This window comes from Saccopteryx bilineata, chromosome 9 (assembly GCF_036850765.1).
Source record: "Saccopteryx bilineata isolate mSacBil1 chromosome 9, mSacBil1_pri_phased_curated, whole genome shotgun sequence".
NCBI lineage: Eukaryota > Metazoa > Chordata > Mammalia > Chiroptera > Emballonuridae > Saccopteryx > Saccopteryx bilineata.
The window spans coordinates 74,763,179-74,779,279 of NC_089498.1; the positions used below are offsets into that span (position 1 = coordinate 74,763,179).

The 16,101-nt window shown below is 41.8% G+C and overlaps 1 protein-coding gene and 1 pseudogene across 4 annotated transcripts in view; both read right to left on the reverse strand.

Moving 5' to 3' along the window:
- MICU1 (mitochondrial calcium uptake 1) overlaps positions 1-16,101 on the reverse strand; it is a 265,614-nt gene that overhangs the window by 126,065 nt on the left and 123,448 nt on the right. The gene's annotated exons all lie outside the window — the stretch shown is intronic.
- On the reverse strand, positions 10,271-11,292 carry LOC136312886 (actin, cytoplasmic 3-like; annotated as a pseudogene).

Here is a 16,101-nt window from a genome sequence, read left to right on the forward strand (position 1 = left end):
AAAATAACATCAGCAAATTCAGAAAAATCGAAGTTGTACCAAGCATATTTTCTGATCATAAAGCCTTGAGTAGAATTCAACTGCATAAAAGAGGAAAAAAAACCCACAAAAATATGGAAACTAAATAACATACTTTTAAAAAATGAATGGGTCAAAGAAGAAATAAGATCAAAAGATATATACAGACAAATGAAAATGACAATACAACATATCAGAATCTATGGGATGCAGCAAAAACAGTGAAAAGAGGGAAGTTCATATCATTTCAGGCCTTTATGAACAAACAAGAGAGCCCAAGTAAACCACTTAATTTCATACCTTAACGAATTGGAAAAGGAAGAACAAAGACAACCCAAAACCAGCCGAAGAAAGGAGATAATAAAAATCAAAGCAGAAAAAAAAAATCAGAGCAGAAATAAATGAAATAGAAAACAGAAAAACTATAGAAAAAATTAATAGAACAAGGAGCTAGTTCTTTGAAAAGACCAACAAAATTGACAAATCCTTGGCAAGACTTACCAAGGAAAAAAGAGAAAGGACTCATAAAAAAAAATCCAAAATGAAAGAGGAGAAATCACCAAGGATATCATAGATATACAAAGAATTATTGTAGAATACTATGAAAAACTTTATGCCACTAAGTTCAACAATCTAGAAGAAATGGAGAAATTCTTAGAACAATACAACCTTTGTAGACTGAGTCAAGAAGAAGAAACCCTAAACAGACCAATTAGTAGGGAATAGAAAAAACTATTAAAAACCTCCCCAAAAATAAAAGTCCAGGCCCAGACGGTTATACTAGCAAATTCTATCAAACATTCAAATAAGACTTGGTTCCTATTCTACTCAAAGTCTTCCAAAAAATTGAAGAAGAAACCATACTTCCAAACACATTTTATGAGGCCAATATAACTCTCATACCGAAACCAGGCAAGGACAGCCCCAAAAAAGAAAACTACAGACCAATATCTCTAATGAATACAGATGCTAAAATACTAAACAAAATACTAGCAAATCGAATACAACAACATATTAAAAAATAATACATCATGATCAAGTGGGATTCATCCCAGAATCTCAAGGATGGCTCAACATACGTAAAACAGTTAACGTAATACACCATATCAACAAAACAAAGAACAAAAACCACATGATCTTATCAATAGATGCAGAAAAGGCATTTGATAAAATACAACACGATTTTACATTTAAGACTCTCAAGAAAATGGGTATAGAAGGAAAATATCTCAACATGATAAAGGCCATATATGATAAACCATCAGCTAACGTCATATTAAATGGCAAAAACCTGAAGGCTTTCTCCCTTAAATCAGGAACAAGACAGAGGTGTCCACTCTCTCAACTCTTATTTAATGTGGTGCTAAAGGTTCTAGCCAGAGCAATCAGACAAGACAAAAAAATAAAAGGCATCTATATTGGAAAAGAAGAAGTAAAGGTATCACTTTTTGCAGATGACATAATCCTATACATCAAAATCCCAAAGAATCTACAAAAAAACTACTAGAAACAATAAGCCAATACAGTAAGGTCGCATGATACAAAATTAACATACAAAAGTCCATAGCCTTTCTATATGCCAACAATGAAACATTTGAGAACTCAAAAAAATAATCCCCTTCACGATTGCAACAACAACAAAAAAATACCTAGGAATAAAGATAACAAAGAATGTAAAGGACCTATATAATGAAAACTACAAAGCATTGTTAAGGGAAATCGAAAAAGATACAATGGGATGGAAGAATATTCCTTGTTCTTGGATAGATAGAATGAATATAATCAAGATGGCCATATTACCCAAAGTAATATACAAATTTAATGCAATTCCCATCAAAATTCCAATGACATTTTTTAAAGAAATGGAACAAAAAAAATCATCACATTTTTATGGAACTATAAAAAAACTCTGAATAGCTAAAGCAATCCTAAAGAAAAAAAACGAAGCTGGGGCCATTACAATACCTGACTGCAAACTATATTATAGAGCCACGACAATTAAAACAGCATGATTGCAGAAAAATAGACACTCAGAACAATGGAACAGAATAAAAAGTCCAGAAATAAAACCACATATATATGGTCAAATAATTTTTGATATACGGGCCAACAACACACAATGGAGAAAAGAAGCCTCTTCAACAAATGGTGCTGGGAAAACTGGAAAGCTACATGCAAAAGAATGAAACTTGACTACAGTTTGTCCCCTTGTACTAAAATTAATTCAGAATGGATCAAAGACCTAAATATAAGACCTGAAACAATAAAGTACATAGAAGAAGACATAGGTTCTAAACTCATGGACCTTGGTTATATAGAGCATTTTATGAATTTGACTCCAAAGGCAAGGGAAGTGAAGGCAAAGATAAATGAATGGAACTACATCAGACTAAGAAGTTTTTGCTCAGCAAGAGAAACTGACAACAAAATAAACAGATTACCAACTAAATGGGAAATGATATTTTCAAACAACTGCTCAGATAAGGGCCTAATATCCAAAATATACAAAGAACTCATAAAACTCAACAATAAATGAACAAACAATCCAATAAGAAAATGGGAAGAGGACATGAACAGACACTTCTCCCAGGAAGAAATACAAATGGCCAACAGATATATGAAAAGATGCTCATCTTCTTTAGTTATTAGAGAAATGAAAATCAAAACTGCAATGAGATACCACCTCACACCTGTTAGATTAGTAGATTAGCTATTATCAACAAGACAGGTAATAGCAAATGTTGGAGAGGCTGCGGAGAAAAAGGAACCCACATTCACTGTTGGTGGGAATGTAAAGTAGTACAACCATTATGGAAGAAAGTATGATGGTTCCTCAAAAAACTGAAAATAGAACTACCTTATGACCCAGCAATCCCTCTACTGGGTATATACCCCCAAAACTCAGAAACACTGATATGTAAAGACACATGCAGCCCCATGTTCATTGCAGCATTGTTCACAGTGGCCAGGACATGGAAATAACCAAAAAGCCCTTCAATAGAAGACTGGATAAAGAAAATGTGGCACATATACACTATGGAATACTACTCAGCCATAAGAAATGATGACATCAGATCATTTACAGCAAAATAGTGGGATCTTGATAACATTATATGAAGTGAAATAAGTAAATCAGAAAAAACCAACAACTGCATTATTCCATACGTAGGTGGGACATAAAACGAGACTAAGAGACATTGACAAGAGTGTGGTGGTTATGGCGGGGGGGGGGGAGGGAGAGGCCCACAAAGAAAACTAGATAGAAGGTGATGGAGGTTAACCTGACTTTGGGTGATGGGTATGCAACATAATTGATCGACAAGATAACCTGGGCATGTTTTATTTGAAAAAAAAATGAAAGAAAGAGAAGGAAATTAGCCTTTAATTATACTGCAACATAGGGAAATATGGCTAACAATGTGGCAAGTGAAAAAAAACAGTTGACACAGTATTATGTACAATATAATATTCTTTTGAGAAAAATTGTATAGACATGTAAGTTTATAAACATTGAGAATAGATTAAAAAGGAGACTATATACCCCTAAAGAAAAAAGTCAGATATCATCCTTATGGGGGCTCCTTTGTAGGTGATTGATGGCTTCTCTCTTGCAGCTTTTAGTATTCTTTCTTTATTTCTTAGCTTTGCTATTTTAATTATGATGTGTCTTGGTGTAGGTTTCTTTGGGTTCCTCTTTAATGGTATTCTCTGTTTCTTGAACTTGTGTGACTTTTTCCTTCATCAATTTAGGGAAGTTTTCAGCTATGATTTCTTCAATCAGATCCCTTGTTCTTTCTCTTCTCCTTCAAGTATCCCTATGGTGCAGATGTTCTTTCTCTTTATGTTGTCACAGAGCTCTCTTAGAACTTCCTCAGACTTTTTGATCCTCTTTTCTTTTAGATGTTTGGCTTCCATTTATCTTATCCTCTAAATAACCGATTCAATCCTCTTCTTCATCCAGCCTGCTTTTAATTCCTTATAGTGTATTCTTCATTTCTGATACTGTACTTGTCATTTCTGTCTGATTCTTTTTTATGATTTCAATGTCTTTTTTTGTTTGTTTGTTTTTTTAGAGACAGAGAGAGAGTCAGAGACAGGGACAGACAGGGAGGAACAGAGAGACATGAGAAGCATCAATCATCAGTTTTTCGATGCAACACTTTAGTAGTTCATTGATTGCTTTCTCATATGTGCTTTGAGCATGGGGCTACAGCAGACCGATTAACTCCTCACTCGAGCCAGCAACCTTGGGTCCAAGCTGGTGAGCTTTGCTCAAACCAGATGAGCCCATGCTCAAACTGGCAAACTTGGGGTCTCAAAACTGGGTCCTCGGCATCCCAGTCCGACGCTCTATCTACTGTGCCACCGCCCAGTCAGACTCAATGTCCTTTTGATGCCAGCAATCTATTTATGTGCTCATTATGTCTGTCTATTGTTGCTCTAAGATCCATGTGCATCCTAACAATCATTATTCTAAGCTCTGCATCTGGTATCTTGTTTATTTCCATCTTATTCAGTTTTTTCTGGGGATTTCTCTTGATTCATTTGGATTACATTTCTCTGTCTTCCCTTTTTGTCTTTGTATAGATTGCTCCTTTAAATGTGCTGTTTGTGTAGCTAGCTGTCTGACTCCCGCTTTCAGTTGTGTTGTTTCTGGATCTTCTTGGGTTGGCTTCAGCTGTTGTTTGTAATTCGCTGTGGGCTACTTGTTTGCTGCTACTGCTCTTTTTGCTATTTGTGACAGCGTTTTCTATGCCTTAGCTGGGTCAGGTTTGAAAAGCCCTTCCTTAAGATACCACTTTAATTAGGGTTGTTAGGTCCTGAGCTGATGCTCTCCATATCCGGCTGCTGGATGTACCCGCCCTGGACCTCTCTGGCCGTAACCTGGTGCAGACCAGTGGGGTCATTGCTTATGACTGGCCCTTAGCAACCTTCTTGGAGCTACAGGCGAGCCAGAATTTGTGGCTGCCTCTGCTGGGCATAGATGCTGTTGTAAATATCAGCTGCATTCCTAGGCTCGCTTTTATCTACTCTTGGCAGTGTGTGTGGCCTCTCTATTCCCAAGGTGTGTTCTTTCCGCTGGCCTGCTGCTGTTGCCGCCTCCTCGAGCAATCGAGCACAGGCGGTGCCAGGAGCGCAGGCTCACAGGCCACAGCTCGGGCTGCCCCGTGGGCGTGCCGGCTGACTTGCTGGGCTCCGCACCCCCATGGGAGCGGGTGACGCCTTACCTTGCCAGGCTCCATCCCCTGCTGCTGCATGGGTTGCCTCGCTGGGCTCTGCCCCCTGCCACATGGGCCAATTGCCATGCCCGCAGCCAGGCACTCCTGCCCTTCAGAAGGTACTCAGCTATTTTGAGGGGGGGGGTGTAGCCCAGACCTCAGCACTCAAAACCTGTGTCCCTGATGCGCCCCCTGCTTCTAAGTGACTCTTTGCACTGACTGGAGCAGAAGAGCCTCTGGTGGGCGGGATAATTGCTTCCCTTTGCTGGCGTTGGTTCTCCCAGGAAAAACGGCCACTTTAGGTTTTGGAGTGATCCAGTACAGGGGTCAGAGTGGCTCTCCCCACAGTCTCTCCCTGTGCCCCTGACACTACACTCTCTTGTAATTCCAGTCCTCTTGGCACTCCCTGCTTCTAGAGCCCCTGGTAAGTGGCTATGAATGAGGTTTTCGGCGGGGTCCCTTTAAGATGGAGCTTGGGTTTGAGAGTTCTGTCTCCCTCTTGCAAACAGTAACCCCAGCTCTTCTTTCAGCTAAATACTTTCCATATGCCTCCTCTAGTCTCGGGCTCCAGGCTGGGGTTCCGGTCCTGGGTCTGAGGACTCACAGCTCTCCAGGCAACTGACCCCGCTGTGAGAGACCCTCTGGGCCATCTCTCGTTCCTGTGAGCAGGGCCGCCCTTTCCGCATCACTGCTCTTCCTACCAGTCTCAGTGTGGTTTCTTCAGTGATAACTTGGTTATAGATTCCTCTTAGTTTAGTCCAAAGTTGGTTTTTCAATATGATTGTTCCTAAGTTAGGTTGTAATCCACTTTGGTTCTGGGAGGTGGGAGTTGTAACATCCGTCTACTCCGTCACCATTTTCTCTTTGCCCACCATGGTTGACAATATTAATTGAACTTTTCTTTTTCTCATGTAGAACCCAAATCTAATCCTGTGGAGCTCTTAAAAATTGTCATAGTTTAATTTTCTAGAGAAATAAAAAATATATCTGCTTCACTTATTTGATAGCCCTCTAAATACATTAAAAATGTATTTTCATGTCTCTGCTAAGGTTTCTCAGAGTAACTTCAACATCCTAATAGCCCTCCTCTGGGGTACTTCAGATGGTCAAAGCTTACCATAAACACTGTATTCTAAATACAGTAAGTTCTGGAATGAGTTATCCTTTCTAGAAATAACAGAACTGCTTCTTTGTAGACTCATGTAGCAACATTATTCCTATATAAGGGCATTAGTATATTACTTTCTACATCCCATTAGGCCTAGGGAAAGGGGGAAAATTTATAAGATTAGATTTCAAAGAAAGTCCACCTTCCTCAATTCTTCTAAATTCTTCCAAGTATGATGGTTAGGTATAGTCTGGAAGAAATATTTCTGCACTTCATACAGAGTGGGGGAAAATGTTTGGTTAGCAGATATTTGGTCCTGTCCAAAATGTCCACAGGGACATTTGGTCCAGGCTGACCCATCTGCCTCCCCCATGTACCATTACAAGCTAGGCTACAGAAGCAAGAAGGGTTATTATTGGCAATATAGCCACAACAAAATTATTGGACTAATAAAACTTCACAGTATTTTTCATGTATGAATCCTGTAAGCCCAAAGTAGAAATAAACATACATTATGGATTCTCTGAAATTAGGGAAGTTTTCTAAGTGTGGACACTTTGCTTTCTCTCTCTTCCCCCCCCCGAGCTTGATTGGTTCGAGCAAGTTGGCCTTGGGTGCTGAGGATGGTTTGGTGGCCTCTGCCTCAGGCCCTTAAAAATGGCTCAGATGCTGAGCAATGGAACAACAGCCCCAGATGGGCAGAGCATTGCCCACTAGCGGGCTTAATGGTGAATCCTGGTTGGGGCGAATGTGGGAGTCTGTCTCTCAGCCTCCCCTCCTCTCACTAAACTTAAATAAACAAACAAAACTAAGTGTGGACATTTAGGACAGGACCAAATATCAAGGACCTTTTGGCAGGGAACAAATGCCTCCATGGATGTTTTAGACAGAACCAAACGTACTCCAAGGAAAAGTTACCATGGTACGATGTGTTGTAATTGTACTACAGCATTTCCTTGAGATGACAGTTTCAGAAGGGTGCTACACAAAATGAAAATATAAGAATTATTTTAAACATACTTAAGTAAGAGCAGATCAATTTTCTTTTCACTGACCTAGACTGCAGCTGCTCTGTATATATACATGTATGTATATGTGGGTTTTTTGTTTTTTTTTTCTGTATTTTTCTGAAGCCGGAAACGGGGAGAGACAGTCAGACAGACTCCCGCATGCGCCCGACCGGGATCCACCCGGCACGCCCACCAGGGGCGACACTCTGCCCACCAGGGGGCAATGCTCTGCCCCTCCGGGGCGTCGCTCTGTTGCGACCAGAGCCACTCCAGTGCCTGGGGCAGAGGCCGAGGAGCCGTCCCCAGCGCCTGGGCCATCTTTGCTCCAGTGGAGCCTCGGCTGCGGGAGGGGAAGAGAGACAGAGAGGAAGGAGAGGGGGAGAGGTGGAGAAGCAGATGGGCGCTTCTCCTGTGTGCCCTGGCCAGGAATTGAACCCGGGACTTCTGCACGCCAGGCCGACGCTCTACCACTGAGCCAACCAGCCAGGGCCTGTGTTTTTGTATATGACTTGCTGACCAAGATGTAGATGAAAGAACCAAATAAAAAGATAAATATTTATGTAAATATTGTCTACTTGCTCTGGTTAGGACTTTCAGTACTATGCTGAATAAGAGTGGTGAAAGTGGGCACCCTTATCTTGTTCTTGATCTTAGTGGAAAGTTTCTAACCTTTGAAGGTTGATGTTAGCTGTGAGTTTGTCACAGATGCCCTTTATTATGTTGACCTATGTTCCTTTTATGTCCAATTAGTTGCATTTTTATAATAAAAGAATGCTGAATTTTTTCAAATAGTTTTTCTTCATCTATTGAGATGATCACGATTTTTGTCTTTAATTCTGTTAACGTGGCATATCTCACTGATTTGCACGTTTAATCAACCTTGCAACCAGGATAATTCCAACTTGATCATGGTGTATGATCCTTTTAATGTGATGTTGAATTTGGTTTGCTAATATTTTGTTGAGAATTTTTGCAAATATATTCATCAGAGACATTGGCTTATAGTTTTCTTTCTTGCATTATCCTTATGTAGGTTTGTCTTCCTGTGGCTGCACAGTCTTTCTATAGGTGTGCACATGGTACTAGAGGCCGGTGAAGGTGGTCAGGGCAGTGGAATACAGATGGAGAGGGTAGCTGCAGGTGCCAGCAGTGCAAGTCAGCGACAGGATATAGGGAAATATCTGGGCCCACAAGCAGCTGTGGGGGACTTGGTTACTGGTGTGCACTTCCATGGCTACAGGATCATGCCACGGGTATGCACACAGCATGGAAGCCAGTGACAGGCATCACACTGGTGACATGCAAGAGCACAGCTAGAGGGGTTAGCCCTGAGCGCATGCACAACAATGGGAGTCAGCCACAAGGGTCTGGGCTGGAGTCTTGCATTTGTTCAGCCTCACAGGTCTGGGCTGGGTACTGGTTTGGGTCCCAGGCTCAAGCAGGATAGGTAGGATTCACTGCATAATAATATCTTGACAAAGCCTGAGCAGGCGGTGGCGCAGTGGATAGAGCATTGGACTGGGATGCTGAGGACCCAGGTTCGAAACTCCAAGGTCGCCAGCTTGAGCACGGGCTCATCTGGTTTGAGCAAAAAGCTCACCAGCTTGGACCCAAGGTCTCTGGCTCGAGCAAGGGGTTACTTGGTCTGCTGAAGGCCCGTGGTCAGGGCACGTATGAGAAAGCAATCAATGAACAACTAAGATGTCGCAATGCGCAACGAAAAACTAATGATTGATGCTTCTCATCTCTCCGTTCCTGTCTGTCTGTCCCTGTCTATCCCTCACTCTGACTCTCTGTCTCTGTATAAAAAGAAATAATAATATCTTGACAAAAATGCATAAAATTTTTAGGGAGTCAGCAGTGGCTGTACAGGTCTTTGTTTCTTCACTGGTAAAAGCTCCTGGGGTCACGTATAGATCAGGGCACTGGGAATATCAGGTGCCCCCACAGTCACTGGTATTGATATCCTCTGCTTTTCTTTTTTATTTCTAGTGGTCTCTGTATGTTGCAACTTTGCTGGGTGAAGCTGAAGCAAGTTCTTTGTGCGGTGCTCTGAACCGCTGGAGAGGTTGGCTGCTCACCCTTCTCTTCCAGTGAGGAGAACTCTTTTCAAGTGTGGAGTGCTTCTTGGTGCTGAGCAATAATGCCTTGGGGGATAGGATGATGGCAGGCAAATGAAGCTACTTTTACTTCCCTTTTTGTGTGTTTATTCTTGTTTTTTGTTCCACTGTGTTGCTGAATTTTCTCTTTTTTTGGTGACAGAAAGTCAGAGAGAGGGACAGATAGGGACAGATAGATAGGAAGGGGGAGAAATGAGAAGCATCAATTCTTTGTTGTGGCACCTTAATTGTTCATTGATTGTTTTATCATATGTGCCTTGACAGGGCGGCAGTGGGGAGCACAGCAGAGCGAGTGACTTCTTGCTCAAGCCAGCGACCGGGTTCAAATCAGCGACCTTGGACTTTTAGCCAGCAACCTCTGGGCTCAAGCCAGAGACCATGAAGTCATGTCTGTGATCTCACGCTCAAGCTGGTGAGCCTGTGCTCAAGTCAGATGAGCCTGCGCTCAAGCTGACAATCTTGGGGTTTTGAACCTGGGTCCTTTGCATCCCAGTCCAAGGCTCTATCTACTGCACTACCACCTGGTCAGGCTGTGCTGCTGAATTTTCTTAAATGAACACTTGAGCTCAGGGTGTTAAACATGTACCAAGGGAATAGTTACCATGAATACAAGGTCAAAATCAGCAATGAGGTCTATAATCCAGTGCTGAGATCAGATACAAGCTTCAAGGACAATTTCTTTTCAAAGGTGTATTCCAGTTTCACAAGGCCAACATGAGATGTATACATTTGCCAAGGCAAATTTAGATTTGACCAACTCATGCAGAAAATGCTATGCATCCACTCACAGTCCATTTAGAAGCATTTACAGTGGATGATGGAGGGGCCTGACCCACTGTACCCCTGCTTGCTGACCTCTTCTGGAAGGTGGACAGCAAGGCCAGGATGGAGTCACTGATCCATACCAAGTACTTGTGCTCTGCTAGAGTGATGATCTTTATCTCCATTGTACTTGGACCCAGGGCCATGATCTTCTGTATCCTGTCGGCAATGCCTGGGTACATGGTGGTCCCACCAGACAGCACCATGTTGGCATACAGGTCCTTCTGGATGTCAATGTCACAATCCATGATGAAGTTGTATGTGGTAACATGGATGCTGCGGAACTCCATACCCAGGAAGCAGGGCTGAAGAGTGACCATGGTACATTGTCCTTACTGCCAATGGTGATCACCTGCCTTTCAGGCAGCTGGTAACTCTTTTCCAGGGAGGAGGAGGATGTAGTGGTGGCCATCTCCTGCTCAAAGTCCAGGGCAGCAGAGCAGAGCTTCTTGTCATGCAATTTCCTGCTCAGTGGTGGTGGTGAAGCTGTAGCCACGGTCTGTGAGAATCTTCAGGAGGTAGTCGGTTATGTCCTGGTCAGCTAGGTCCAGGTGCAAGATGACATAGGGGAGGGTGTAGCCCTCAGAGAGGGGGCCAGAGTGGGTGACCCTACCTGTGGAGTCCATAACAATACAAGTGATGTGGCCAGAGGTGTACAGGAACAACGAGCCTGGATGGCCACATACATAGCCAACTTGCTGGAGAAAGGTCTGGAACATGATCTGAGTCATCTCTCAGGGTTCAGCAGTGCTTTAGTCAACAGTGTCAGGTGCTCCTTAGTGCCATATCTTCTCCAAGTCATCCCAGATGGTGACGATGCTGTGCTCGATGGGGCGCCTGAGGGTCAGGATGCCATGCTTGCTCTGGGCCTCATTTCCTACCTAGCTGTCCTGCTTTCTGCCCACCATGCTGCCCTGGTGTCAGGGGTGTCAGGCAATGGAAGGGAGGATGGCCTTGGGGGGGGCGTCATCCTCAGCAAAGCCAGCTTTGCACATGCTCATCAATATATTGTAAAGATTTTTCTATGCTAATAAATCTCTGCATTATATACATTAAGTGCTATAATAAATTTCATTGCATAAAGTTATTGTAATTTGTTCAGCCATCGGTTGATAATTGAGTTTTTTCCAATTTATTTTTTGACCATCAGCATCATTATAAATATAACCATTTTATATACCCCAAACTTGTAGAAATGGAATTTCTGGGCAAAAGGGTACTTATGAAAGTATTTTTTTTGTGACTGTGACAGAAACAGAGACAGACAGAAAGGGACAGACAGGAAGGGAGAGAAATGAGAAGAATCAATTCTTTGTTGCAGTACCTTAGCTGTTCATTATTTGCTTTCTCTTATGTGCCTTGGGGGGACTATAGCAGAGCGAATAACCCTTTGCTCAAGTCAGCAACCGTGGGCTTCAAGCCAGCGACCTTTGGTCTCAAGCGAGTGACCATGGGAGTCATGTCTATGATCCGACACTCAAGTCAGCGACCCCACGCACAAATTGGTGAGTTCGCACTCAAGCCAGATGAGCCCACGCTCAAGCCAGTTGCCTCGGGGCCTTGAAACTGAGTTCTCTGCATCCCAGTCTGAGACTCTATCTACTGTGCCACTGCCTAGTCAGGTATGAAAATATTAATATTTGATAACCACTGTCAAGATTCTAAAAAGGCATGCCAATAATTTATGCTTTTACCAAGACTAAAAGCAATTAAATTTTTGTTATTCCAGTAGTTAATTCTAATGCACACATAATTTTAGTACACCATGGATTTGGCAGTCAAATGAGAGGAAAAAAAAAACTAACTGTCCCTTTAAAAGATGCAATCAACTCTAATCTTCATTACAGTTTCTTGGCATTCTTTAGATCTTTGAGAGTGATCTGTTTAGGGAACACTTTGTTCACCTCAGTGTTTTGAAGAATTAGCCCACTTTTAATTTAGCTAAGTCAGTATAACTGTACGGCAGACCTAGGGGATAAAGCTGCCCCAGGTCCAAGGTACAGCTATGGTGCTTATACTCTGTACAGCTCCTAGGCAAACACTTAACCTGTGATTACTGGTCAGGTACAGGATTGCTGGGGCCCCATTAAAACAGGAGGGGTTTGGGCAATAAGGAGTTAAATTGCTATTCCTAACATCACTTACTGGAAGGAAATGGTTAGAAGACCCATGGTTCTACTCTAACAAATTCTGACCATAAGAAAAAACACTGAGCAATTAAATGTATATTCTTACAACAAACTTAAAATTCAGAGTGACTTAGTCTTGCTTTTGCTTGAAAATCTTAAGACAGTGAAAGAAAGTACATGAGACAGTTATTGTGAGCTTATTATCATTACAGATAGACTTTACAATGGTACAAAGAGGGCTCCATTCTTTATAGCCTGTGAGTATGATTTATTTAATGTCAGTTGGCAAAGTTTTCTAAATAATAAAGAACACTACATGTCAAGAACCCAATTTTAAATACTTCAAAAGACTGTCACTTTTCTGAATTTCTTTAGCAAGGTTTCCACTGTATACTATTCCTTCTAAGTACTGCTTTTTAAAATTTACATTTTTCCAGAAAATATATTTCAGCCCTGATTCTCAAAAACAAAACAAACAAAAAGGATTTATAATTTCATACCTGAAGAATAGAAACAGCTGATCTTTCTAGTTTATACTGCATAATCTGTCTTTGAGCTATATCTCAGCCTCAGTTACTAATAACCTTCAGAGAGCTGCCAGAAGCAGTTTTTCATTTAAATTGCTCGTCCTTACACGGCTGACAGTTGTGCTACAGGAAGAGCATTCAATGCCGGAGATGTCAAAAAGCTTAGATTCCCCAAGAGTTCCTGGGGGAGAGATTCTAAAAGGAATACCAGCGCTTTACCCTTGAATTAAGGTCATGTTCTACTTTAGGAATACATTTTCTTCAAATTCATGTTACTATTTTCATGCCCAAATTACATACACCTGAGTGACAGACCCCCACCTCTATATCTTCACAGATCTAAAAAAAAAAAAAAATCATCTGCTTGACTTTTGTTTCATTCTATGTCGTTTCATTCCACTCCTTGTGCTCAATAGTAGCCAAAGCAATAGCTTATGCCAAGATATAACTTATTGCAGAGATATCTAGAATTAGCTGCGTTGATAAAGAGCTTGGATATTTGTTACTTAATCTACACTAAACTGAAGGATCCTCTTTAAATGTGACTAAGTTTGGCATTCACCAAAATCTATTTGGTTTTTCAGTTTAGTGTCCAAATAGAAAAGTTTAGCTATTGTAATAATATTCTATCTTTCATCATGCACATATACATAGAAAATACTACTTTAAAACAGTTTTAAATACCAGGCAGAAGACAAAGGATAGTTGAAGCAATATAAAATTTTAGTATATATACTAAAATAACTATTCAGAAAAATTCTTGGCTATTTATTTAACAAACAAATATACATAAAATGCTTATTATGTACCAGATACTAGGCAGGGTATCTTCTCTATAAGGGTCAGTGATTAGGCAAACCATTCCATCAAAACCCACGATTTCTTGCCTCGATTTCCTTTTTGTAACTTCAATTTCCCCAGAACAACAAATAGGAATTTCCTAAACTTGTTCCAGGAACAGGTAAACAACACATCATGAAGCCTAAGCATAACTAAACATTATTAAGTTGTGGATTTTAGGAAAAGGTAAGCTATATAAATGGACCAATACATTTGATTTCAGCCCTTTTTTTTTTTAAATAATTTTATTTTTTTAATGGGGCGACATCAATAAATCAGGATACATATATTCAAAGATAACATATCCAGGTTATCTTTTTTTTTTTTTTTTTTTTTTTTTTTGTATTTTTCTGAAGCTGGAAACGGGAGAGACAGTCAGACTCCCACATGCGCCCGACTGGGATCCACCTGGCATGCCCACCAGGGGGCGACGCTCTGACCACCAGTGCCGCGACCAGAGCCACTCCAGCGCCTGGGGCAGAGGCCAAGGAGCCATCCCCAGCGCCCGGGCCATCTTTGTTCCAATGGAGCCTTGGCTGCGGGAGGGGAAGAGAGAGACAGAGAGGAAGGGGGGGTGGAGAAGCAAATGGCCGCTTCTCCTATGTGCCCTGGCCAGGAATCGAACCCGGGTCCCCTGCACGCCAGGCCGACGCTCTACCGCTGAGCCAACCGGCCAGGGCCTATCCAGGTTATCTTGTCATTCAATTATGTTGCATACCAATCACTCAAAGTCAGATTGTCCTCTGTAACCTTCTATCTAGTTTTCTTTGTGCCCCTCCCCCTCCCCTTTTCCCTCTCCCTCTCCCCCCTCCCCCCCATAACCACCACACTCTTATCAATGTCTCTTAGTCTCACTTTTATGTCCCACCTACGTATGGAATAATGCAGTTCCTAGTTTTTTCTGATTTACTTATTTCACTTTGTATAATGTTATCAAGATCCCACCATTTTGCTGTAAATGATGCGATGTCATCATTTCTTATGGCTGAGTAGTATTCCATAGTGTATATGTGCCACATCTTCTTTATCCAGTCATCTATTGACAGGCTTTTTGGTTGTTTCCATGTCCTGGCCACTGTGAACAATGCTGCAATAAACATGGGGCTGCATGTGTCTTTAAGTATCAATGTTTCTGAGTTTTGGGGGTATATACCCAGTAGAGGGATTGCTGGGTCATAAAGTAGTTCTATTTTCAGTTTTTTGAGGAACCACCATACTTTCTTCCATAATGGTTGTACTACTTTACATTCCCACCAACAGTGTATGAGGGTTCCTTTTTCTCCACAGCCTCTCCAACATTTTCAGCCCAACTTCTAAAAGACAATATAAAAAATCAGGGCTCATAGACCATAAGCAAAGATCCTTAAACATCATCAATTACTGAGGGCTGAATTCCTACAGAGCTATTGCAAGCATCACAGAACAAAAACAGGACAGGGCAGAGCTTAAGTAGAGGTTAGAAGAGTTATAAGAGGTTGGGATCTGGGAAAGAAGTCTATCATCTGTTCTAGGGAAAGGAAGGGCAAGACTATGGCAGCAAGCTAAACTCAGGCCCATTTGACACTGTAGTCAAGGGTATGGAGATGGAGTTTCCAACTAGAAGGGTCTCAGAGAAACCCCATCTCAAATAACCTTTCATCAAATACTTTAAGAGTGACTACTATTGGTAGGATACAGTGTACTTTGGGGATACAGAAACATATGACAAAGTACCTACTTCATGATATTATTTAGAAGAGATCTAAGATGGTGGTAGAGTAGGTAAAAGTTACACTCACCTCCTTCTAGGACCAAACTGGAATTACAACCCCAAGCCAGAATCCCTAGCCCAGAGCACTAGAGCCAGGAAGAGGTGCTCACACAATATTTGGTTATAAAAGTCATTGGGGATTCTACCTTCCAGGGATAGATGGGAGTCTGCTAGAAACATAGGCATCCCCTTAAAGGGTAAATGCACAAAATTCTATTTGCAGCTACTCACCCTGTGCTCTGCTGGAGGGAGGGCAGAGTGGTTTAGAGTTGGGTGAGGAAAGATTGGGCTTTGTGGCTCTGGGGAGAAAACTGAAAGGACAGTCTCTAGGATCCCTGTGCTTAGTCACTCACCCACAATGCAGATATGATCTTTCTTGGGTGGAGCACTACCCTCTTTATGGCATCAGCCTGGAAGAATGCAATAATCCAACCTTCTGGACTTCCTGTCACCCCATCATGCAAAGCCTGTGCCCTGCTGAGAAGTTGGCTATCTGTGCTGGGATGTAGAAGTCTGGGAAGACTCAGGGGGTATTAGTGACTGAGTTGCGTGGCTCTG